Source organism: Bos javanicus, chromosome 6, assembly GCF_032452875.1.
Source record: "Bos javanicus breed banteng chromosome 6, ARS-OSU_banteng_1.0, whole genome shotgun sequence".
NCBI classification, from domain to species: Eukaryota; Metazoa; Chordata; class Mammalia; order Artiodactyla; family Bovidae; genus Bos; species Bos javanicus.
In genome coordinates, this window is record NC_083873.1 from 63,197,922 (window position 1) to 63,225,870 (window position 27,949).

At 37.8% G+C, this 27,949-nt stretch overlaps 1 protein-coding gene across 2 annotated transcripts in view; it reads right to left on the reverse strand.

Annotated features, from left to right (window-relative positions):
- Window positions 1-27,949, reverse strand: part of KCTD8 (potassium channel tetramerization domain containing 8) — a 262,777-nt gene that overhangs the window by 48,188 nt on the left and 186,640 nt on the right. Inside the window, exon 1 of one of the 2 annotated variants that reach the window (XR_009736990.1) lies at window positions 19,573-27,392. The exons of the other annotated variant lie outside the window; for it this stretch is intronic. The gene's annotated coding sequence lies outside the window, so the exon portion shown is untranslated. Of the gene's footprint in view, window positions 1-19,572; window positions 27,393-27,949 lie in introns of those variants that run through there. 2 annotated transcript variants of the gene reach the window in all.

The following is a 27,949-nucleotide window of genomic DNA, read 5'->3' on the forward strand; positions in this document are numbered from 1 at the left end:
TCCCCATACCATCCCTCTGGGTCATCCCAGTGCACCAGCCCCAAGCATCCAGTATCGTGCATCGAACCTGGACTGGCGACTCGTTTCATATGTGATATTATACATATTTCAATGCCATTCTCCCAAATCATCTCACCCTCTCCTTCTCCCACAGAGTCCAAAAGACTGTTCTACACATCAGTGTCTCTTTTGCTGTCTCGTATACAAGGTTATCGTTACCATCTTTCTAAATTCCATACATATGCGTTAGTATACTGTATTGGTGTTTTTCTTTCTGGCTTACTTCACTCTGTATAATAGGCTCCAGTTTCATCCACCTCATTAGAACTGATTCAAATGTATTCTTTTTAATGGCTGAGTAATACTCCATTGTGTATATGTACTATAGCTTTCTTATCCATTCATCTGCTGATGGACATCTAGGTTGCTTCCATGTCCTGGTTATTATAAACAGTGCTGCGATGAACATTGGGGTACACATGTCTCTTTCCCTTCTGGTTTCCTCAGTGTGTATGCCCAGCAGTGGGATTGCTGGGTCATAAGGCAGTTCTATTTCCAGTTTTTTAAGGAATCTCCACACTGTTCTCCATAGTGGCTGTACTAGTTTGCATTCCCACCAACAGTGTAAGAGGGTTCCCTTTTCTCCACATCCTCTCCAGCATTTATTACCTGTAGACAGGGTTTCCTTTAAAAATTGTGTATTATTGACACAAACACAGTGTAGAACATTCCAATAAAAAAGTTTGTAAATATGATTGTTTCAGATATTCCCATTCATTTATACATTATTTCCCACTAGCTTCATAACCTTTGGGAAATTGCTTAACCTCTCCATGCCTTGATTTTGTCTTCTATAAATTGAGGCTTAAAATACTATCAACATTATAAGATTGAATAATTTAATAATAAATTGAACACTTATGCATACTTACCATGTGTCAGGCACTGTTTTAAGCCTCTCATGTGTAATTACTATTTAATCCTCAGAACAACCCATGGGAGATTTACTCTTATCAACATCTGAATTTTATAGATTAGGAAAGTGATCTGGGCAGTTGAGATACGACAGTGGTGTCTATGATCCACAACAGACATGGTTTCTATTATTCAGGAGCTCATTAAATATATGGAAGATAGTTCAAATCAAGTGTGATTAGTGCTTGGGCATGAGTACATAGGAGGTGGCATGGCAGGAGAAAACAGGAGGCTCTGATGTACTCTAGAGAGTGATAGAAAACCCTGCAGGCAAAGATGGCCCCATTTGATGAAGTAGCAAAGGCTAAACTCTGTAGAGTTCTGAAGATGACAAGGATGATCTCAGTCGGTGTCCTTTGGTAGATTGGTATCAAACGAAAGGAGTGAAGACAAGTCTTTTTAGGATGAGTGGAGGAAAGTTGTGGCTATTTTTTTTTTCTCTAGTATTATTCATAAAGTCAACTGGATGGGGAAAGTTAGCAGAGAGGAGGCCAGCTTTGGTCAAGGGCGGTCAGTAGAGTGTGACCAGGCTTTGCTTGTCTCTGCTTTGACCCTCATAGGGAGAAAGCAGCACAGAAAGCCACTCCGCTTGACCACTTGCCTCACCTGCTTTTAGTCCATGAACACATAAGAGATCACTACATGCTGAGAAACAGCAGGGAATATTGCAGATACAATGTGTGCCCTGAGGGCCTTTACACTGCTAAGTGAACCAAACAAAAGTAAAGACTTCACTATAGAAATCATCACTCTCAGGCTCAGGCTCAGTTCTAATTGATGTTTTCTTTAATAACAGAATTGGCAGATGAACTTAGCCCTCAGCAATAGTGTAAAGAATTAACAGAGTATATGAAGCATTGTTAGGCAGAAGGTGAAAATGTGCTTTCTGTCCAACTCCAATAACAAATCAAGATCATAAAATCATTAAATCAAAGCATGAATCAATATGGGCTGCTGTTGAGCAGCGATAATGATAATGATGATAATAATACATTAGTAAAAATAACATAAAAATGATTGAGCACTTAAAACTTGTCAGACAGTGTGATACATTTTCTGTACACAACATCTCATTGAACTCTTGAAACCTTTTGTAATGAGAAACCTAGCACCTGGATGAGTTAAATGGCAATTCCAAAGTCACCCAGCAAGTAAGAGGCAAAACTGAGACTTAAATTCTTACTTGTCATGAGTCGTTTTTTGGATGTCATTGAAATAAGGATAAATTGAGGATAGCTTGGGTGAAATCCAGTCGCTAAGTGGTGAAGGAAGCAAATAGCTTTTGGTCTAACAAGGTGGCTCAGACAGTTACAAATCTGCCTGCAGTGCAGGAGACTCGGGTTCAATCCTTGGATCTGGAAGATCCCCTGAAGAAGGGAATGGCAACCCACTCCAGTATTCTTGCCTAGAGAATTCCATGGACAGAGGAGCCTGGCAGGCTACAGTCCATGGTATCATAAAGAGTCGGACACAATGGAGTGATTTTCATTCTACTTTATACCAGTGAAATTGTTTTATTTTAGTATTTTAGTTACGATTATGTTATTTTAAGTAGTCTATAATTCAATAGAGAAATAATATCACCTATCTATCAACTATGTGGCACCTTCTATGTTTATCCAGAGATTCTGACTCATTAGTTCTCCCCCAAACATACCATAATGCCATAAATATTCTGGGCTTTGATTTTAAACAGAATTCATCACCTTTATGACCATAACTTCCTGTAACAATCAAGGTCATGGAAGGAAATAGAACTCCTTCCATAGAAGGATGTTGTCAGAGTAGAAGTTAAGGAAGGAAAAAGGGTGAATGGAGATGAGGGGAATTCAATAAGAGACACTAAAGCACCACAGGACTGGCAATCCGAGGGAATCCTTACTGTATCTCTAGAACTGAAGGGCCAGAGGCTACCACAATCTGGAAAGACTGTCTACATTTTAGCTGAGAACTGCCTAACCACCCCACTCCAGTACTCTTGCCTGGAAAATCCCATGGACGGAGGAGCCTGATGGGCTGCAGTCCATGGGGTCGCTAAGAGTCGGACATGACTGAGCAACTTCACTTTCATTTTCACTTTCATGCATTGGAGAAGGAAATGGCAACCCACTCCAGTGTTCTTGCCTGGAGAATCCCAGGGACAGGGGAGTCCGGTGGGCTGCCATCTATGGGGTTGCATAGAGTTGGACATGACTGAAGCAACGCAGCAGCAGCAGCAGCAGCAGCAGCAGCTGCCTAATAGCAGCTCTGGCCCAGGGAGCCAGGAACTCAGCTATTGCCACCTATAACCATGAAAGAGGGAGCCCAGGGACTCAACCCCTGACCTCATTACTCTCCTCTGCTCCCCACATCCTGCAGTGCCTCCCACTGCCTGGACCTCTATCTGAAGTCAGACAGCAAGTGAGCATGACTGATGCAGTACAGAAGGGTCAGCTTCCTGGAGTCTGAAGGGTGAGGCACACTGGAATCCAGGTAGGTCCCATGGTTTCTGGCTACCCAGTGGACAGTGCTTGCAGCACTCGCTCAAAGAGTAATGGAGAAGAGAAAGATGTATTCATTTTGAAACCAAGTGTGTTACTTTAAAATGAGTTCCATTTGGGAAGAATGGAACTTTTTCCATAGGGAGAATGTTTATTTCTCCCTATCCCTTGTAGAGTTTTAATCATTGTGAGTTGGTTGTATTTAATTCTTACACATGTAAATACGTGATTTTGAAGCTATATGAACAAAAAGAAAAAAGCAATCATTCTTTACCACCTGGAATACTGTGTATAAATTTGCCTGAAATGTACACATTGATACATATTTACATCTACATGGAAAATGAGTAGAAATGGCCAGATCCTTTGGAAGATAGTGAAGAAAAAAATAAATAAAAATTAAAATATAGCTAAATATCTATGTAAAAAAATAGAAGAATTAATAGAAAAAAGTAGTAATGAAAGAAAAAACAAATAAATAGCTATGGAGGAATGTGGACATATATTTACCATCTCTTGCCAGGTGGCACTGGTGGTAAAGACCTGGCTGCCAATGCAGGTGACATAATAAGACACTCAGGTTGAATCCCTGGGTCAGGAAGATCCTCTGGAGAAGTGCATGGCAACCCACTCCATTATTCTTGCTTGGAGAATCCCATGGACAGATGAGCCTGGCAGGTTACAGTCCATTGGGTCACAAAGTCAGACACGAATGAAGCAACTTAACACACTTCTATAATAGGGAAGGAATGTCTACTACACTCCTAAGAGAAGAACAATGCAGGAGGAATCCTTTATGCCTCTTTCTTCACATCTTCTTGCTCCTCGTTTGGGAGGGAAGAGTGATATCTGACAGATGAGTGATTCTACATTCTCCGTTCCTCCTCCCCTTTTACTTTCTTTCCATTTTCCTATGCAAGATACACAAGAGTTCCTGTTCCTCTGTAGGGTGAGTTTATCAGAACAGAATCTGACACTACAGGTTTGCTGTTGGGAAGGCTGGAGTGGATTTAGTAGGATGGAATGGTCTATAGTTATGAGTGAGTAAAATAAATTCATGGAGCACTGTGGGGAAGACTGGTTGTGATATGGATGCAAGTTGTATTCTCCAGTTGAGATTTACCAATAGTAGGGCCAGCTTTTTGATCTTCATCTGACTCACATATGGCTTCAACTGGTTTGCAATTTAGGAGGAAAAGAATGGAATGGTATTCATTAGTCCACCCTGTAAAGAAGTCCAGCAGCTACTGTCTTGAAGAATACATGAAATCTCCCATTCCTAATTTTCTATTTAACCCTAAGCACATGCACATTTTGTAAGACCTTTAATCTGCCTACATGGCTTGAATATGCACATCACAGGAATGAGATGACTCAATAAATAAATCTCAGGTGTTGGAGGGGAGAAACACTGCTGAGAGATTATGCAGACACCAATGAAACAGCTGAGGTCCATGCCATTTTTGGAGGCGTGTATGTAACATTCAGATCTGCCTTTGCCACTCAAAACACTAAAAAAAACAAGACAAAACAAAACACAGAAACCCTCCAATACCTTCCATTGCTCTCTGGATGAAGTCTAAAATCTGACAGGATCAGAGTTCTGGCCTCTTGTCCCACTCATGATTCATCTTGTGCCACACTATGTTCTCTCCTCCTCAAACCCAACAATCTCCCTTCTGCCACAGAATCTTGTGGATGCTGTTAGCTCTACTTGGAATGTTTTCTGCTCCCTATCCAAGTTACCTGTTATTCACGATTCTTATGTCAGCTTTAAGCTTCTCTTCTTTGGGAAACCTCCTTGATTCTTCAGCTTAGGTTACTGATACTGCTATATGCTCTCATAATTTCAGCTACTCTCTGTCACTCTCTCTTGACTTATCCCTTGTTGTAATGTTTTATTTTCTGATGAGATTATTTGACTAATGAACTATTGCAGTCCAGGCTATAGCTTCATGAAGGTAGAAACCGTGCGTAATCTTGTTAACCTATCATTTAAAGTAGAGTGTAGCAGAGTCAATAACTATGTGTTGAATTAATGAATAAATGCAAATTAACAAAAAATAAAGTTACCCATGTGTCATTATATCATGTGTATATATGCAGAAATAATTAAATAGATTTTATGGGTCTTAAGATACAAGACCCTGGTGTATTTGAAGAAAGCATTCCATACTGAAAAATAAATTGACTTCTACATTAGATTTTAGTAGTTCGTTTTTTGTTTCTCAAAAATATGTTCATTTCATCTTAGTGGCACAAAGTTTTTAATAAATAATCTCTCTTGTGATATAGTGAAGTTACTTCTTTATTATTCACACAGTTATACCATTTCAAAATTTTATATAATTCATATAACTGGTAGCACTATTATGTATTATCTTAACTATCTAAGCATTCTATTGAATTTTCTAAAATTATAAACTGGTCCCCAAATAAATGTTGCATATTGAAGTCTTATGTTATCTTTGATTTATAAAAGAAAATCATATGATAGGAAGCAGAGTAGGAGAAGCAGATCACTTTGGAGGAAAGAAAAAATCAGAACCTTGGGTTCTAGATCGTTCCACAAATTGTGAGTCATGTGCAGGAGTAAATTTAAATAACCTGAACATCTCTGTGACTGAGGAAAATAGTGCCTGTTCTGTCTTTACCAGCGGAGGCTTACACAAGATAATGTGGTCTCATCTCTTGGTAAAATCTAAACTACAATTCAAATAAAAGATAATCATAGGCAATCCCTATACTGGGAAATTTCAGAGAGGATTTTGATGTTGTTACAGACTCTGAAGCTACATCATATTTGTCCAAAGCCTAGAAGTATTAGGATTAAGAACAAAGCCTCAGGATTCATAGGCAATAACTACTTCATACCCGTCTTGGCATTGATCTTTTAATCTGACACCAAAAGCAAAGCAACAGATACAAAAACAAAGAAACGGGACTACATCAAAGTAAAAAGCTTCTGCAGAGCAAAGGAAACCGTCAACAACATGAAAAAGCAGCCTATAAAATGGGAGAAATCATTTGCAAACTGTGTATCTGATAAGGGGCTGGAGAAGGAAATGGCAACCCACTCCAGTATTCCTGCCTGGAAAATCTCATGGACAGAGGAGCCTGGTGGGTTACACTTCATAGGGTTGCACAAGAGTGACTGAGCACACAGTATTCAAAATACACAAAAAACTCTTACAACTCAATAGCAAAAAAGCAAACAATCTCATAAAAGATGGGCAGAAGATCTGAATAGACAATTTTCTAAAGAATACATAGGGATGGCCAATAGGGACATGAAAGATTCTCTGTATCATTAATCATTAGGGAAATAAAAATCAAAACTACAAAGAGATATTATCTCACATATGTTAGAAGGGTGATTATCTAAAAGATGACAATAAAAAGTGTTGGTGAGGATGTGAAGAAAAGGAGACCTTTGTGTACTGGTGGTAGGAATGTAAAGTATTGCAGCCACTACTAGAAAACACGAAAGTTTCCTGAAAAAAATTAAAAACAGAACTACCATATGATCCAGCAATTCTAATTCTGGGTGTTTATCCAAAGAAAATAAAAACACTAACTGGAAAAAAATATGTGCACACCCACGTTCATTGCAGTATTATTTACAGTAACCAAGAGAGTGAAATAATCTAAGTGTCCATCAATGGATAAACAGATAAAGAGGACATGGTATATAAATATATATTTATTTTCCAATTGTGGTGCTGGAGAAGATTCTTGAGAGTCCCTTGGACACCAAGGAGATCAAACCAGTCCATCCTAAAGGAAATCAACCCTGAATATTCTTTGGAAGGACTGATGGCTGAAGCTGAAGCTCCAATACTTTGGCCACCTAATGTGAAGAGACCATTCACTGGAAAAGACCCTGATGCTGGGAAAGATTGAAGCAAGAGGAGAAGGGGGACACAGAGGATGAAATGGTTGGATGGCATCATCGACTCAATGGACATGAGTTTGAGCAAACTCTGGAAGATAGTGGAGGACAGAGAAGCCTGGCGTGCTGCAGTTCACTGGGTTGCAAAGAGTTGGACAAGCCTTAGTGACTGAACAATAGCAACAATGGAATATTGATCGATTATCAAAAAGAATCAAATCTTGTCATTTGCAACAACATGGATGGAGTTGAGGGCATTATGCTTTAGTGAAATAAGTCAGAGAAAGATAGAGGCATATAATCTCTCTTACATGTGGATTATAAAAGCAAAAAAACAAAGGAGCAAACAACACCCCCCACACCAAGAAAAGAAGGCTCACAGATACACATTGGTACCAACAGATTGGTAGTTGCCAGACGTAGGGGACTGAGGGTGCAAGAAACGGGTAAACTGTTTTTTTTTTTTTTTTAATTTAAATAAATTGAACATTTTAAAATATGGTTGGAATGTTAAAGTCTCAGGCTACTTATATGCCACTTTCTGGAGCAGTCCCTTGGTACTCAATCTTTCAGCTAACATGTCTTTTTGAACAGCTACTATATTCTCAGCAATATGTTAAGCTGATTCAACTTATGTGAACAGCAATAAATATGAAAAAAAAAAAAAAACCACAGAACACAGCATCTAAAGCCAGAAGTCTGGGCTCAAATTCCAGCTTCCTCATTTCATGGCTGTTACTTTATCTCTGTGCCCATTTCCTCAGTCATGTGAAAGCAATACTAGCATATTTCGTACAGTGTTATCATGCAGATGAAACAAGGCTGCATATGGAAAGTGCGAAGAACAGTGCCACCACAATCACCCACAGGACTGAGGTTATGTAAGAATTCACTGTCTGAGCTACAGCTTCCTTATATCGGATGGTGTGGGTGGCAGCAGTTTATTGCTCTCTTCACATGTGTCTGCAGCCTCTGGGGTGAGAAAAAACACTGTTCATTTAATACTTTGGGGATATTTAGTCAATGAGAATATAACTTTGCCAACTGAAATTTAATTGAAAAACATTTATCATTTTTACTAATTCACTGCTTATCTCTACTGCCTTTGGGTTCACTTATACTCAGCATTTTCTTCTGCCACAATAGGGTGTGTATTCTCTTTTGATTGGCTTGTACTTTCACCTCTCAGACAGTAAAGAATCTGCCTGCAACGAGGAAAAACCCAGGTTCAGTCCCTGGGTCGAGCAGATTCCCTGGAGGAGGGAATGGCTACCCATTCCAGTATTCTTGCATGGGGAATTCCATGAACAGAGGAGCCTGGTGGGTTACAATCCATGGTGTCGCAAAGAGTCGGACACGACTGAGTGACAAACACTTTCTTTTCACCTTTTCATCTCTCAGTCTGGGCCTCCAAATTTTCTAAGGTAATTTGGCCTCTAACCTTGTTACCTGCTTTCTCTCAGTCTTGAGGGTACTTCATTCTTCTCCATTTCATGCCAATTACCTCCCCAGGTAGATTTACTAATAAAGAAACTGGAGATGCAACCAAATACTAACTCCAGCACAAACCACTGGGACTTCCCAAAGTGCCTTTTATCCTGACCCCACTGCCAGTCTCGGCTGTGTGAAGCGGGTTCACTTTCAAGCCCATTTAAATCAATTTGTAAAACTGCCTGAGGCACTAACAGATGATTTACTGAAATTGAGGTATGACTATTGCCTTCTCGGCAGCCACAAATGGTGTCCCTTCTACGAAAATAGCAATCAAGTGAGTTTTGCATGATTTGATCTTAAGAGACCCGAGGTCTTCGCCGTTCACGTTAATTTTATTCTCTAGATGCTGGAACTCCTTTTCCTACTCCCTTACATTGGAGAGATTAAAGAGAGATTTGAGAGCTGATGATTGCCAGCAGCGGGCTGTGCAGCTCGCCCCACACTTTCATCACCGTCTTGTATTGCTCCCGGCATATCTTTAATGTGTGTCTTTAACCCCACCCATGAATCAGAATTATTATCAGCCACAGGATTTTATTCTAGTTTGTGTTCATGAATGAGTTTGTTGTTTTTTCAACTGTGACAAGGATCCAGTATCTCTAGGAGCCCTGAGCGAGACACATCTCCTACAGCAGCTTTTAAAACATGTCTAAGACTGACATTATTACAATTCTAAAGACCAGCTGGGCATGGTCAAAACAATATACGGACACAACTGAAGCGACTTAGCAGCAGCAGCAGCAGCAGTGTCTACAAGGCCCCTGAGGCTATTGTGCGACTGTGCTGAAATAAACAGGAATTTCTATTATTTTATACAATTCACTTGTCAGAGGTATTCAGAGGAAAACATGCAGCAAGGTCTTCATCCTTTACTCCTTTCTCCATGATCTTAAGCATCACAATCTCTCTTAAGACCAAAACCTACATCTCATTTTTCTGTAATTTCTATCAACCCAACTCTTGCCCTTCTTGATTTTAAAGCTCAATGTTGCCCTATTCTCATTTTGCCAATTCCAAATCCCTAATCTATATATCACAGCTATTTTCTGCTAGAGGAAGTGCCAAGTACTGGTGATGAGATTTGCATGCATTTTCTCTTTTTATCCAGGAAAATGAAAACTATTCATGTTTATAACATTGGTGCACCTCACAAAAGGTCAAAAATACGTAGAGTTATAGCTGACTAAAACACAGATTTATTTTGTGAATTTATATCATAATTTTGAAAGAATTAAATCTTTATTTATAAATATGAATATATGTATGCATAATTTATATACACACACTCACTTTGTCCTCTTCAAAATCTCTATGATTATCCCCATTTCACAAAATGAAACTGTTGCATCAAACAATTAAGTAATTTCCAAAGGTGAAACAGCTGAGATAGAGTCAGATTTTGGAGCCAGGTGGTCTGGTTCCAAAACTAATTCAAGATATACTTAAGGAGTCTACATTATTTACAATGTGCAGGATACAAAGTAAATATTATTTATGTAATCTTTTTTTGTTTAAAAAACACCACATATATAAAAGCAAATAAATACCTTGCATCATTTTGAATTCTCAGTTCAGTAAAGTAGACAGGAATTACAGGTCGTACTGCTGCTGCTAAGTTGCTTCAGTTGTGTCTGACTCTGTGCGACCCCATAGAAGGAAGCCCACCAGGCTCCCCCGTCCCTGGGATTCTCCAGGCAAGAACACTGGAGTGGGTTGCCATTTCCTTCTCCAATGCATGAAAGTGAAAAGTGAAAGGGAAGTTGCTCAGTCGTGTCCGACTCGTAGCGACCCCATGGACTGCTGCCCACCAGGCTCCTCTGTCCATGGGATTTTCCAGGCAAGAGTACTGGAGTGGGATGCCATTGCCTTCTCCGAATTACAGGTCATAGCCACCAAGTAACATATGCCTTGAATGGCAGGTAAATTAACCAGATCTCTTGTGAAATGTTATTAAACCTCTGAATGTATAAGCCTAGAGAGTCCAGCCCACACAAAGTAACCTGGTTATGAACACTGTTTCTGAGTTATACAGAAGAGAAGAGTACAGGATACCTGCCTGTTCTTTATGCCTCTACTGAAAGCTGCCCTGGGTTCAGCTTTTATGATCCACCCAAGGAGATCTCACTGTTATTCTCTGTATTAGGTGCTTTGACTGAATCTCATGCTGCCTTTCAGGCTCACTTTAGCTGCCAATCTCCAAGCCACTAACTACTCAGTGTGTGGAGAATGGAGAGTACAGGCTTATGTCCTTGTAAAGCAAAACCTGCATTTAATACAACAACACAAGGCTTACTATGTGAAAGATACTGTTTTAAATAAAATTTAGGTTCTCATGTCAACATTATGTGATAGGTTCAATTCAGCCCCCCCCCCCGCCACTTTATTCATATGAGGATACCTGAAATGCAGAGACATTTAATATCTTCTCCAAAGTTACCTGACCATAAGATAAGTGAAATAAGAGCTGTTTTAGAGAGAGAAAGATTATATGGACTTAACTGATGCGCTTAATTATGGATTATATGGACTTAATTGAATATAAGGGCTTCCCAGGTTATTGCTGTTTAATCCCTAAGTTATGTCCAACTCTTTGTGATTCCATGGAGTGGAGTGTAGCTCAACAGGCTCCTCTGTCCATGGAATTCTCTAGGCAAGAATACTGGAGTGGGTTGCCATTCCCTTCTCCAGGGGATTTTCCCAACCTAGGGATTGAACCTGGGTCTCCCACATTGCAGGCAGATTCGTTACTGCATGTCTCCAGTTCAGGAGACATGGGCTCGATCCCTGAGTTGGAAAGATCCCCTGAAGGAGGAAATGGCAACCCACTCCAGTATTCTTGCCTGAAAAATCCCATGGACAGAGGAGCCTGGTGGGCTACAGTCCATAGGTTTGCAATGAGTGGGATTATGATTGAGCACATAACTGTATTTTCATTTGTTAAATCTGACAACCCTATTACCAGGAGACATTAATTTAGGCAAAATGACCACATTCTATTATCAACACTTCTGTTCTCCATACTAAACTTCGCTCATTTTCCTTAGGCTTCCTTTCCATATTCAAACACAAAGATTTATAAAGAGACTGATTTTTCGTCCTCTTTTCTTGTGATTCTGACATTTGATTATAGAAAATTCTTTTTTAGCATGCACTTTTTCTTACAATAAAATAAACATTCCCAACCTGTCCCTCTTACCTCTAGCAATTTCATAAAGTAGCAAAAATAAAAGACTGAAAACTTTTGAATTTATGATATCAAAATTCTACAAGACATGTCAAAAAAGGAGGATAATGAGAATAGGGAATATCAGCACCAGCTGGTTTTCTGGGGAAGGCAAGGGAATAGAGAGACTGGAAATAAGTCTAATAGCCCTCAGAATGTTTTATAATATATAAAGACATTAGTATCGCTGTACTAAGACTGAAAATATAGGATATATCATACTCAAAATAATACTCAAAAGAAGCTAAAATCGGCAGCCAACTATCAAAATCTATGTATCTGTTCATGTTTGGAAACCTCAGAAAATAATACTGAAGCTGAAGCTCCAAATACTTTGGCCACCTGGTGTGAAGAAGAGTCGACTCATTGGAAAAAGTCCTGGTACTGGGAAAGATTGAGGGCAGGAGGAAAAGGGGGCAACAGAGGATAAAATGGTTGTGTGACACCATTGACTCATGGACGTGAGTTTGAGCAAACTCTGGGAGATAGTGAAGGACAGGGAAGCCTGGTGTGCCGAGTTCATTGGGTAACAAAGAGTTGGGCACAACTTAGCAACTGAACGACAACAATAAAAAAAATAATACAACTGAAAAAAATAACAAATTTTTACACTTAGTTAACAAAATACCTAGGGTCTGGGTTAACGTTCATGTAGGTTTTGTATGTCTTATGGCTTTAATAGCAGGTATGTGAATTTTTTCTTTAATTTTCTTAGAAAGAAAGAAGAAAGAAAAAAATAAAAAAGAAGAATAAAAAACTATTTTTAAGATAGCAGTAGAAAAATAGATAAGAATATTCTCAAAATTCAATAAAGTGATGTAGACTATCAGGAAAATGAGATTAAGAATATACTCTAATTGGTGTTAAAATGTCAATATTCCAATAACCATATGCCAGCACTAAAGTCAATTAATTAGTATTTTTTTCTTATCAAGCAATAAATCAAGTAGAAGACTGATTGCAAAGAAATCAGCTGACTTATGAAACATTCTGGAATTAGTTTTCTAAAACTTAATTGCCTTCAGATAGATCAGAAAATGCTTGAAATAATTTAAGAATTCAGAAAATGATATACGGCATGTATAAACCTCCCAGTACCTCTTATATATCTTCTAATATTTTAGTTTTTCATAATTTTTTTTAATAATGAGAAGACAGTAAACACTAGAATGAGCAAATACCATATTTTCTGGCTGGGGCCAGTACTAGCTAGACAAATATGATTATTTCCCAAAATTGATGACTAGGAGTTATAACAGATTCCAATATATAAACACATTTAGACAATGTACTGATTTCTGTCACATGGGAAACCCTTCTAATCCATCCTATCATTCCGCTAGTCCAAACTACACAGAAATCAATCCAAACCTTTATAACGATCCCCAAATAAGACAACTTCAAAGACTTTCATTTCTGGCAAATGACTGTGTCTCTACTTAAAATAGAATTTGAAATCATTGAGTATGAACCACAAGTCTCCAACATACTCATCTAGTTTTTACCCTAATTTTCCCTCATCTTTCAGTATGTAGTCACTAAGTCGTGTCCAACTCTTGTGATGCTATGGACTGTGTAGCCTGCCAGGCTCCTTTTATCATGAGATTTTCCAGGCAAGAATACTGGACTGGGTTGCCATTCCTTTTCCAGGGAATCTTCCCAGCCCAGGAACTGAACCTGGGTCTCCTGCATTGCAGGCAGATTCTTTACAGTCTGTGCCACCAGGGAAGCTTTGCTTCAAGTGAGTCAACCCACCTATAATTTTTAACCCATTGTTTTCCATTTCTTCAAGGAAGATGCTCTATTAATCATACCTAATTTCCCTCAGATCTTTAATCTACAAACATCCTTCTTTCAAAAGAAGCAGCCTTAAGTTTCTCTTATTAGAAAATCAAAATCTCCCCTTTGGTTTAGGTCCACTTTCTAACCTTTTCCTGTTTCTCAGACTCCCCATTTTATCTTCTTTAAAGAGCCTTTCCATCTTCCAAACTTAATTCCTCACATCTCAATCACTCTCAGTCATCTATCTTATGCCATCCTCCCATGTTCAACCCATACCATCCCCTGTAAATACCCTTGCTGAAATCAACTACAAAGACAGTTGCCACATCCAGTGGCAATTTCATAGCCCTTATCACATATTCCTGTGTCTTAGAGCAGATATTTGACCTCCTTGCCATCTACTGCCCCTGTTTAGGAAAACTATTCCACTTTGATCATAGCTACATCTTCTTGCTCTGATATCCTTAAATCAAAAAAAATGCCCCATGATTTTTATTCTTTCTGTCTGTTTATGATATCAATGGTTATAAATGGGGAAAAATCATCTTAGATACATTTTTAGTGATCCACGCTCCCATCATCCAACTAATCATTCATTCCTATTAGTTAAAACTTCGAATTATTTCCTATTTTCCTCTTTACTATCAATAATGTTTTAGTCACTACTATTCTCTTTTAGTTCCCTAAAATCTCTTTACTGCGTCATTACAATTTTTTTTTTTCATTTTACTTTATTGTGGTAAGAACACTTAATAAGAGAACTACCCTTCTAAGGAAATTTTCAGTGTGCAGTAGAATATTGGTAACTACATGCATAATGTTGTACAGAAAATCTCTGGAAATTACTTATCTTGCATAACCAAAGCTCTGTATCAGTTCAACAACAACTCCCCATTGCACCCTGCCTCCAACACCAGGCAACCATCACTTTACCCTCTGTTTCTATGAGTTTGACTATTTTATTTATTTTTTAATATAAATTTATTTATTTTAATTGGAGGCTAATTACTTACAATATTGTATTGGTTTTACCATGCATTGACATGACTCTGCCATGGGTGTACAGGTATTCCCTATCCTGAACCCCCCTCCCACCTCCCTCCCCATCCCATCCCTCTGGGTCATCCCAGTGCACCAGACCTGAGAACCCTGTCTCACTCATTGAACCTGGACTGGCGATTCGTTCCACATATGATAATATACATGTTTCAATGCTATTCTCCCAAATCATCCCACCCTTGCCTTCTCCCACAGAGTCTAACAGTCTATTCTTTATATCTGTGTCTCTTTTGCTGTCTTGCATACAGGGTTATTGTTACCATCTTTCTAAATTCCATATATATGCATTAGTATACTGTATTGGTGTTTTTCTTTCTGGCTTACTTCACTCTGTATAACAGGCTCCAGTTTCATCCACCTCATTAGAACTGACTCAAATGCATTCTTTTTAATAGTGAATTAATATTCCATTGTGTGTATGTACCACAGCTTTTTTATCTAGTTGTCTGCTGATGGACATCTAGGTTGCTTCCATGTCCTGGCTATTATAAACAGTGCTGCGATGAACATTGGGGTACACGTGTCTCTTTCAATTCTGGTTTCCTCGGTGTGTATGCCCAGCAGTGGGACTGCTGGGTCGTATGGCAGTTCTATTTCCAGTTTTTTGAGGAATCTCCACACTGTTTGCCATAGTGGCTGTACTAGTTTGCATTCCCACCAACAGTGTAAGAGGGTTCCCTTTTCTCCACACCCTCTCCAGCATTTATTGCTTGTAGACTTTTGGATCGCAGCCATTCTGACTGACGTGAAATGGTACCTCATTGTGGTTTTGATTTGCATTTCTCTGATAATGAGTGATGTTGAGCATCGTTTCATGTGTTTGTTAGCCATCTGTATGTCTTCTTTGGAGAAATGTCTATTTAGTTCTTTGGCCCATTTTTTGATTGGGTCGTTCATTTTTCTGGAATTGAGCTGCAGGAGTTGCTTGCATATTTTTGAGATTAGTTGTTTGTCAGTTGCTTCATTTGTTATTATTTTCTTCCATTCTGAAGGCTGTCTTTTCACCTTGCTTATAGTTTCCTTTGTTGTGCAGAATCATTTAATTTTGATTAGGTCCCATTTGTTTATTTTTGCTTTTATTTCTAATATTCTGGGAGGTGGGTCATAGAGGATCCTGCTGTGATTTATGTTGGAGAGTGGTTTGCCTATGATTTCCTCTAGGAGTTTTATAGTTTCTGGTCTTACGTTTAGATCTTTAATCCATTTTGAGTTTATTTTTGTGTATGGTGTTAGAAAGTGTTCTAGTTTCATTCTTTTACAAGTGGTTGACCAGTTTTCCCAGCACCACTTGTTAAAGAGATATCTTGTGTAATTGGACTCACACATTTGTGTGCCTGGCTTTCTTCACATACCACACTGTCCTCCAGGTTCGCCTATCTTGTCACATACTACAGAATGTATTTATTTTATAAGGTAGAATACTATTCTACTATATGTGTATACCACATTTTCTTTATCATTCACCCATCAGTGGACATTCAGGTTGTTTCCATATATTGGCTATTGTGAGTAAAACTGCAATGGATGTGTATGTGTGTATGCGCGTGTGAGTGTGTATGCGCGTGTGTGTGTGCGCGCGTGTGTGTGTGCTCAGTTGTGTCTGACTCTGTGACCCCATGGACTGCAGCCCACCAGGGGCCTCTGTCAATGGAAGTTTTCAAGCAAGGATACTGGAGTGGGTTGCCATTTCTTCCTCCAAGGGATCTTCCCCAAACATGGATTGAACCTGTTTCTTTGAGTCTCCTGCATTGGCAGGCAGATTCTTTACCACTAGCGCCATCTACGGGTTCCTCAAAAAACTAAAAATAGAACTATTATGATCTGACAATCCCCTATATCCAAAAGATTTGAAATCAGGATCTTGAAGAGATACAATAGTTCTTTTACTGTTTTTTCACCCTGCCTCTGGAGTTATCCTCTTCAAATCTATATTTCTTTATGCTGTTAGTTTTTCTTTAATTAATGTTCAAATGACCATAACTTTAATATTCTCTACTCAAAACCTTTAAAGACTAAGTATTACTCATCAGAATGAATGTAGCCTTTTTAGCATGGCATGAAGGAATTTCATGATATGTAATATTACTGGATTTATCAAATTAAATTATTGCATAGGACATACCTTCAGTCATTACTTGTATGAGATTCAATTTGAACCAGGCATCCTATGTTTTTCTAGCAACCCCCATGATAGAGAATTTGATTATTTATCTAGGTCATTCCTCCTATGCTCCACCCATATTACTACTCTCCACCTTACACTGTCCACCTTGTATAATATTATCCACTTCTCCCACCCACCTTAAGATAAAGAAAAACCTACTGGCTTACTACTCTCTTCTTTCTAGTCTTTTAACACACTATACTTTCTTGCCCATGTAATGTCTTCTCTTCATCTCTGGTGTGTTACCTTTCTCTTTAATAGCTGTGCATATGTATTCCCAGCAGAACACAATTCTAGAATGGACTTGAAGTCAGATGTTGCCATATGATCAAATTATTTCCAGTGAAATGGGACCAGATTTAATCCATGCCTTAATCTAGCCCTGTTTTCCAGAACTTCAAAGAATGCCCTTCAATACACTTTGTGATAATGACACAAAAGGGCCTTAAGTCCATGTATAGATGATAACCAAGCTGCCATCAGCCTGGGTCCCTGAGAAACTAGGTCCTTGTGAAGTCTCTTCAAGTTCCTGGAGCACCTGCCCCAGAAGTTTTGTAAACAAACAAACAATTCTATTGTGTTTGGGGCCATTACACTTAGGGTCTCTTCAGTTAACATTCAGGTCTCAGCTAAATGAATATTATCTAATATTGAAATGCTTTTCTGCCTCCCAAATACTGGGCTGCAGAAGGACAGGAAGACTAGGTGAAGGAGACTTGACAATTCTGAGGACTAAGAGATTCAGTGAGAAAAGTAGGACTTTCATTACATTTAACTTGAGACATGAATTATAATGCAAAAAGCCTGTATCCTCCTTGATTCTTATGAACAAAGAATATAGGTTAAAGATATTTTTCTTATGACTAAACTTGGGCTTTTTTGACTTTCACTTTTGAAAATGATTAAAAGTTAACAAGCCACATGCAAAAAGACTTTGCATAAAACCACTCGAAAAATCAATTCCCTTTACAAGTCACTATTATTCTAATGCATATTTTTTAAAGTATAAAATACTTCATATGAGAAAACTACAAATTGTGCTCTACACCAAGTGTCAGGGTTTTTTTTCTGTAAAGGGTCTTATGAGAAATATTTTTGGATTTGTAGACTATACAATCTCTGTCACAATAAATAAAATGCAAAAGCAGCCATAGTTGACATATCAACAAACAAGCACAGTTGTATTCCAATAAAATTATATTTACATCAACAGGAGATAGGCAGGATTTGATCCATAGGTTACAGTTTTGCCAACTCTCTGATCTATACCCAAATACAAAGTACCAGTAAAAACTGCACAGAAATGACAAAAATATTAATAATTTGTCTTATTCTGTCTTTCCAAATTCTCCTTTCCCCTCCTCTTCCTATTCCCTTTCTTCTGCCTTCTTTTTCTCTCAATGAATATTACAGAAAAATGATGTAAACTAACCTATTTTCTTAAGTTATACAAATTGTATCATTTATGCACATAATCCTTTGTGGTCAGTTTTTTTTTTTTTTTACTAAGAATTTTCTTTTGAAATTTAACTAGGTAGATTTGAGTTAGTTCATTTTCATTGCTCTATAATATTTTGGTGTGTTTACAGTTTATTCATCATTCTCCATTGGTTGACAGTTTACTTTTTTTTATAAACTCTAGGAAACAGTGTGGAGTTTTTCTTAGACTCTTTGAAGTGGAAATGAGGAGTACTAAGAATATGCATATTTTCAAAAACTGCTTTTCAAATCAGACGTTATGCTTTCACCAGAAATAGCTTCTGTTTCCCTATATCTTGTCACACAGGTTCTTGTCTGATGTAATAATTTTTGCCTATTTGATGAGTGTTAAAAAAATTCTCTTTAATAGAAATTGCTTAGACTTATGAAATGCTCATGCTTAGGCTAAACTAAATGTTTAAAGTGTCCTAACATAATCATATGAGCCAGCATTACTTTCATTTCCATTACAGAACTGAAGCAACAGAGGCTCAGACGCATAAAGTCACTTTCCCAGTAACTTGGCTCATTGTGCTTGTGCTCAGTCGTGGCCGACTCTTTGGGACCCCGTGAACCGTAGCCCTCTAGGTTCCTCTGCCCATGCAATTTTCCAGGCAAGAATACTGGAGAGGGTTGTCATTTCCTACTCCAAAGGATCTTCCCAATCAAATCCGCATTTCTTGCATTTCCTGCACTGGCAGGTGGATTCTTTACCACTGTGCCATGCTACTCAGTGATAAAATCAGAATTTGAACTCAGGTAATTTGATTCCAAAATCTATGTTATTTACCCATAAAACTAGCAAGTAAAATTGATGATCATATTATATATTTATTACTACTCAGACTTCTTTTTTTATGAACTGCCTAGATATACCCTTGGTTTATTGCCTCATTGGTCCTGATAGGAAAACATGGTCTTAGAATCAAGATGCCAATGACTCCTTGTTATGTTTGAGCTCTGATGCCTGCATCCAGTCCCAGACTGTAGCATCTAGTCCCTGCTAGATATAATAGAGACTTACCCAGCAGCTGCACAGCCCAGCCTGAGGCCCAGGGTCCATGGTGAACACCAACACAGATGCCTTTTTTTTCCTAATACATTTATGTATTTTTAATTGGAGGATGATTGCATTACAGTATTCTGTTGGTTTCTGCCACGTATCAACATGAATCAGTCATAGGTTTATGTATGTCTCCTCTCTCTTGAACCTCCTTCCACCTCCAATCCCATCCCACCCCTCTACGTTATCACAGAGCAATTCCTCCCAAGACAAAGCTTCTCTTCTCCAATCTGCTTCTGAAATTTTCAAACAATTTAGCAGCCCTAAATTCTGGCCTATCACTTCTCAGCTCCACAAGTTACCTCTCAACTTGTGTGCTTCTTCTCTTCATTGTGGTAAAGAAAGTACTCCCATACAGAGATCCTGAGTAAATATGAAGTTAACTTCACATACTTCTATCTCGAGAGTCTCACCCTCCCTGCCTGTCGTCCAATGTCTGGAGCCAGTTTTGTTAAATTATCTTGTCCAGTTTTGTAGTTGCTATGGTGGGAGGGGAAATCTGGTCCCATTTACTCTGTCATGGTTATAGACAAAACTATTTTGAGCTGATATTTATGTGTGCTTATTATGTCTACGTAGGAATATTTTATAATTGGGGGAGGAGTCCCTCCTAAGCAATTTTGTACTTATTTTTGCCAGTGTCCTAGAGGTTTCACCATACCAGAAATAATTTTCCTGTTGAGGAGATGAAACTTAAAACCTCTGTAAGTGCAGTGATTGCATATATATATTGCTGTTCAGTTGCAAAGTGGTATCTTACTCTTGGCGACCCCATGGACTGCAGCATGACAGGCTTCCCTGCCCTTCACTATGTCTTGGAATTTGTTCAAACTTGTGTCCATTGAGTATATATACGTCCTACAGCCCAGACACAAAAATAAAACACCATCTTAACAGGCATGGTAAGCAGTTTTTATTCTTCATCATCTTTGTACTATTTCTAATATATTCACACAGTAGGATACTATGTAGTGATGAGAATAAACCACTTATAAATACATGACATAATATGGAAAATGTCACAAACAATATTGATAAAGAGGCTCAATACATAAAAGTAAATGCATCCAATTTACATCCAATTTAAAAATTAATAGAAATGTAGATAGTGGCTACTATGCTTGGAGGCAGCAGAGTCTCTGTGGGATCCGAAGAGGTGTGTTTGGGTGTGTTAATGTTTCTTACTTAGTCTGGGTGATGGCTATGCAGTTTGTGAAAATCATCACTTTTTCTACATTAACTTTAGCATATATTAATGCTAATAAAAAGTTAAAATGTAAATTTAAAATGTGACCCAGAAATTTCTTTTGATCAATAATAAGGAAGATTAAAACTTATGGAAATTTTAAAAGATTTTAGAAAATTTAAATGATTTAAAAAGTTACTTTGGATAAATACATCAAAAATATTAACAAAGGTCTTTTTGAGGTCTTATTTAAACATTGAAACATTCTCTCTAGGCCTGGAGGCCTAGCCTGAGGCTGGGACTGTCCCTAGAGCACTGTCACAAGGTCATGCATATTTAATTGGATAGTTAATTGAAATACACAGAGGAAAAATACTTTCCCAAGGTTGACACAATGGCAATATTTTCCTTTCTAATTATTTGTTCCAATGTCCCTACTGAGACTACAATATTAATATAGGCCACACTTTTAGCCACAGCCACTTCTAGTTCAGTTCAGTCGCTGATACTTTGGCCACTTGTAGTTAGATGTCTTCAATTCCCTAAACCCTTTTGTACTACTTCTCCTTACTAGGCACACTGACGTCATCGGTACTAGTAGCTATGTGCTTAGAGAGTAGATAGATGAGGATGCAATGCGACCATAATCCAGGTTTTAAAAGACAGTCGTACTGGACAAGGCCTATACTTTTCCTCTTTATCTTTACCTAAAAAAAAGGATTCCACTGTCAAGGTATAAAGGTTTTGATCCGTTGACCTGAATACCCAGTTTTTAAAGATCCAAGTAGCTAGAAAGGCTATTGATAGCCATGGGTAAACTCACCTTCAATAGGAAGAAAGATACTTTCCTAAATTGTGCCTTCCTAATTCCTTGTAGTTCACTACTTCTTTTAGTTAAATGTAATAAACTTTGAGTTGCCTATTGGATACAAAGTGCTGTTTTAAGAAGGTGAAGGGGGTTAACTTACTAACAAAAATGAGTTAAAAATCTTTGCCCTCAAGTAAATCGAATTCTTAGAAGAAAGGTAATTTATGATTCATGGATACAAATATATTAATGCTATGATATCTTTTTGATTCATTTAAAGGTTTTAAGTTTAAGGGAATATCTGGACTAATCAATATAAAAAGATTTGAATTGGAACTTAAAACAATGAAGATTTACTAAATTCATATATATATGTAGTTGTATATAAATATATTTCATGTGCGTATATATGTATGAAATCTGCTTACTTATAGACATATTATCATTGTACATCATCTGTATCATAGTATATATCATCTATATTAAAGCAAGTTGGAAGGACTGATGCTGAAGCTTCAATACATTGGCCACCTGATGCAAAGAGCTGACTCATTGGAAAAGACCATGATGCTAGGAAAGATTGAAGGCAGAAGGAGTAGAGGGCAACAGAGGATGAGATGGTTGGATGGCATCACTGATGCAATGGACATGAACTTGGGTAAACTCCAGGAGATCGTGAGGGACAGGGAAGCCTGGCATGCTGTAGTCCATGGGGTCATGAAGAGTCGGACTGGGTGACTGAATAACAACACTACATGCTAAATATTAATGCAAACAAGCCTTGAATTATTAATAAAACATAACAGAATCAAGCAAAGACCACTACCTTATGTAATTTAGTTTGACATAAATTTCTCAGTTTGAGTTCTGAAACTAGAAGTAGACAATACATAAACTTTTGTTAATTCTTTGTCTACATGATGAAATAAAGTAGTGATGCCCAGCATTCTGCCTCTATCATTCATAACTGAAGTGCATTCAGTGAAGCATTAGGAGTCTACATGGCACACGACCTTTCCTCAAGAAAACCACCCAACCCAGCTTTTGTTCAAGGAACCATGCTAGGCCAGTTCATCCACATAAGCCAACAAACCACCTCAGTGACAGGGGACTGAACCAGAAAGGGGCCCCTAGATCAGAGACAGCAAATCTTAGAAACTCTCTCAAGGGATTTGTAAATTTGAGATCAAGAAACTAAAATTAGAAATTGAGAACATGTAGAAAAAGACAAGCAAGCAGTGACTCTGAGGCAGAGGGACATGAATAACAACAACAAAAAAAAAGGTTATTAATCTGGAGTAAGCAGAAATCAACAGATACAAGGAGGAGAGTCTTAGGAGGGGGCAGTTAGAGCAGTAGATGAAAAAGAAGGACATGCTGTCACACTGGAAGAGAGCACACTTGCAGAATGGGAAACAAATATTTGCAAATCTTGTGTCTGAAATGCATTTGTATCCAATATATAATGATTTATATAGTAAAAAGGCAAATAACCCAATTAAAAATGAGTGAAGGATCTGAATAGACATTTCTGCAAAACAAATGATCAATTGGTACATGGGAAAGATGCTCAACATCATTAGTCATTATTGTTTAACTCTTTTGCAATCCCAAGTACTGTAGCCCACCAGGCTCCTCTGTCCAAGGGATCCTCCAGGCAAGAATACTGGAGTGGGTTGTCATTTTCTTTTCCAGGGGATCTTCCTGACCCAGGAGTCAAATCCACATCTCCTGCATTGGCAGGTGGATTCTTTACCAGTAAGCCATCAAGGAAATGTAAAATGCAAATTAAAATGACAATGAAATACCACTTCACATCCACTAAGATAGCTTTAGTCAAAAGTCAGACTATAATATGTGTTAACAAGGTTGCACAAGAAGTGGGACAGTCGTTCATCCCTAGTGAGAATTCATTCCTGATCACTTTGAAAAACAGCTTGGTGTTTACTAAATTGCTAAACACAGATTTACCATGTGATCCACAATTCCATTCCCAGGTATATATGCAAGTGAGATGAAAACACGTTCACCAAAAACATGTACATACATGTTCACAGCAGCATTACTATGTTGCCGAGTGTAAACAGCCTAAATGTCCATAAAATCAATGTTTAAACAAAATCTGTATATTTATACACTGAAATGTTACTCTGCTATAAAAAGCAATGAAGTACTGATACATGCTACAACATGGATAGAACTTGAAAACATTATGCTAAGCAGAAGAACCTTCATAAAAGACCATCTATTGTATAAATGCACTGATATGAAATGTCCAGAATAGGCAAATCTATAGAGATACAAAATACACTAGTAGTTAAGCAGTGCTGAGAGAGAGGAGGGTAAGAAGTGAGTACTAATAGGTATAGGGGTTATTTCAGGAGTGATAAAAATATTCTAAACATAGATTATGCTGATGGTTGGTTAGTTCTTTCCATATACTTACAAATATATAAAACTGTATTCCTTAAATGGGTGTATTTTATGATATGTAAATTATATCTCAATAAAAGTCCTAGGGAAGAGATTCATAAATTTATGAATATTGGTAGAGAAGAGGTAAAATCCAAAACTGAACTGTGTTTCCTCTTTCCAAAGCCCAACTGGAGTATTTGTGAGTGTCCATAATTTTTGGTTGTGTGGTTAGCCATATATTTGCAAACTAAGCTGATTTCACTCCCTTAATGTCACATATGCCTTTACAGCAAAATATTCTAAACTTCAAGTAACCTGAATAAGACCCCTTTCCTAAAAACTCAAAGAGGATATTTAAAACATTTCCCTGGATAATACCTCACTCAATTTTCATACTGGCTCCACTGCCTTAAACCTAAAATGATTATGAGGATGGTCTTTGATAATTAATGTATGAGTCAAGTGTTCTAAAGTGTGGCTCTCTAGCTACAGTACTTGGATACAACAACTTACAAACTGTGTGATCTTGGAAAAGTTTTTAACCTCCTGGTATCTCAGTTTCCTCACATGTAACATGGTAAAAATAATGATACCTGCAATGGAAAACTGGTGTGAGATACCTGACACATAGCACTCACAAACATTAACTATTTTTGTACCATTTGGAGCCAATATATTTCTAATATTTCTAAATATGTGGTTTCCATAATTAATAAACTGAGTTAGAAAACTTCTGGGGGAAGATAAAGCAGCCTTTTCAAAACTCCCAAATACCAATAGCACTTAAGTTTTTAGCTAAAGACTCTGTACTGTATTTAGAATAGTGCCTCCAGGAACTTTGGTGTTTGTTTTTTAAAAAGAATAGTAATGGGGGCTTTCCTGTTGGCTCAGTGGTAGAGAATCCACTTGCCAATGCAGCAGACACAGGTTCAGTCCCTGATCCAGGAAGATCCCACATGCTGCAAAGCAACTAAGCCTGTGTGCCACAGCAACTGAGCCTGTGCTCTAGAGCCCAGGAATTGCGACTACTGAGTACTGTGTGCTCCAACTCCTGAAGCCCATACCCTAGAGTCTGTGCTCCACAAGAGAAGCCACCACAATGAGAAGGCTCGTGCATTGCAACTAGACAGTAACCCTGCAGAAGTGAAGACCCAGCACAGCCAAAAATAAAGGTAAATAACATTTTAAAAGGACAGTATTTGATTTAGTATTATTTGTTCTGTTTTTGTTTGCAGAGTAGTAGTACATGATTTCTATATGTAGCAGCTTGAGTAGAGAGATGGTAATTACATGTTTCTTTTCTGCACCTCGAAATTATGTATCTCTCAAATATCATCAGCAGGTCCCTATTATGAATGAAGTGTAAACATGTCACACTGTATATAAATATCATTATGTTGAACACCTGAAACTAATATAATACTGTATGTCAATTATACCTCAATTAAAAATAAATTAAAATTTAAAAAGTCATGTCACACTAACATTTTGAATCTGCCAAACAAAGCTTCTAGTTCCTTTTCAAGTAGAAAAGGCCATATCATTATAGAAACAAAGATTCAATAGAGCAGGAAGTAATTGTTAAGATTTATTTAATTCATCCTCCTACATTCAAGCACCTAACCCATCCCGAAAAGTAACAGTCTACTTTATTCCCCAAAACCTCTTGAGATGGAAATGTATTTTTCTTGGTAACCTCTCCCTGTTTCTTATAATTGTTTGGTTAAATAGTTCTTTCTAAAACAAGTTCAGAGTAAAGAAAAAAACTGAACATACTTCTATATCCACCTCTCTCTCTAAACATGTTTCCCCTCCCCACCCCCATAGGAGCTGCCTGAATTTTATCACCACTTTTGTGAAATGTTTGAAGGCATTAATGCTAGAATATTTTAATAGGAGCAAAAAAATCTAAAGGCAAATTGTTCCTTATGTCTGTTCTTTGAGGTATATTTTTTCACGATTTCTATCACCTCCCTACCCCACCTAAAGTTCTTAAATATTTATCCCAAATGTTGTAAATCAAATATTTTTAACATTTGATCATATGCTCAATTCCATATTTTAGGTATAAATTTGACAGGAAGGCTCAATACCGTATCTTAGGCATAAATTTGACAGGAAGATTCAATTTCTATATATACTTCAGCTTTCCACAAGTTATTCAGTTGTTAGGAAGTCAGCCCAAAAAGAAACAGAATGCATTACTAGTGTCTGAAAATCTGAAAAAGCTAACCTGGTTGTATAAAAATGGAGATACCGTCAAGTGAAAAGTAAATATTTTACATTAAAATGTAAAAACAATTATTAAACAATTGAAATTAGTAGAAAAGTAAGTAGAATAAAATTAGAAAATATGTTGAGATTGGAGAGCAGGGGGAACATGCAAGTGATAACAATAATTTACTCAGCACATGTGATATGAGCACCTATTATGTTCGAGGCACTAGAGGTTCAGGTTTGAGCAAAACAGAAAACATGTTTACCTTCATGCAACTCACCTTCCAAGCACGAAGACTGACAACAACAAAATCCTAAACGAAGTTATAAAAACCATAATGTCAGGGATTCACAATCACTTGCAAAAAAATAAAGCAAGTTAAGGGGAAAGAGTGAGGAAAGGTGATGCTCAAGATAGGGTGGCCAGGGAATGCCCTTTGAGGTGCTAAGAGCAAAAAGTCTTGGGGTTCCTGTCATCATGTTTAGAATTTTCAAAGAACAGAAAGACCAGTGTAGCAGGAGCTAAATGAGTAAGGAGAAGAGTGAGGGAAATGAGTTTGAGAGCTACTGAGAAGAGGCTGGAAATCATAGGACATGACATACAGGCCAAGGACTTAGAAGGTCAAGAAAAGGTGAGTAACTTAATATGTATTTTGTCTTACAAAGGATTACTTTTGTTGCATTGTGATGAATAGACTTCAGTGAAGTAAGACTGGAAGCAGAGAGACCAATTAGACCTTATTGAATTAAACCATGAAAGAGTTAACACGTTTAGACCAGGTTCTTGGTGCTGAGGATTAGAAGTGGTAAGATTTGGGTTCCCATTTGAAGGTACAACTAGTAGAATTTCTACTGGTTTATACAGGAGATAGAAGAGAAAGAAGCTAGAGGACTCTAGGAAGGTGCCAGGATTTGTGACCTGAGTAATTGGTGAACTAATGGTGGTCTTCATGGAATCGGGGAATACTGGAGAAGAAGGAGGTTTGAAAAGAAACATCAGATGTTAAATTTGAAATGTCTGAGATATCCAGAAAAATGCCAGTAAGCTGAACATATAAGTCTAGATTTCAGTAGCAAATTTGGTTCTCTAAATCAAAATTAAGTCATCTGAAAGTACAGATGTTAAACCAATACAATATTATAAAGTAATTAGCCTCTAATTAAAATAAATAAATAAAATTAAAAAAAAAAACACAAGAGAATGGATGAGATCCCCAAAGAAACTTGTATAAATAGAGAAGAGAAGAGGTCTCAGAACTGAATCCTAGAGCCCAAAAGCACCTGAAAAAATCTTGACATTGGACCATAAGCCAGTAACAGAGACTGGCTTATATTGAGATAGAAAGGCTGAGAGAGTACAGTGTCCTAGAAACCAAGGGGAGAAAGTACTTAAAGAAAAAACAAAAGTGAACAGCTCTTTCAAATGCTTCTGAAAGAATAAGTCATGCACAAGTGTCCACTGGGTTTGACTTTGACAAGTTCTTGGCAAGACTTTTAGTGTAGTGATGTGGAAGAAGAAAGAATGGAAGACAAGGAAGTACAGATTTCAAAGATTTTCTCTTAAGTAGAACAAATGGAGCATTGCTTCCAAGAGGGATATATGATAAGGACTTCTCTGGTGGCTCAGTCAGTAAGGAATCTGCCTGCAATGCAGCAGACCACCAGTGATGCAGGAGACCCAGGTTCAATCCCTGGGTCAGGAAGATCCCCTA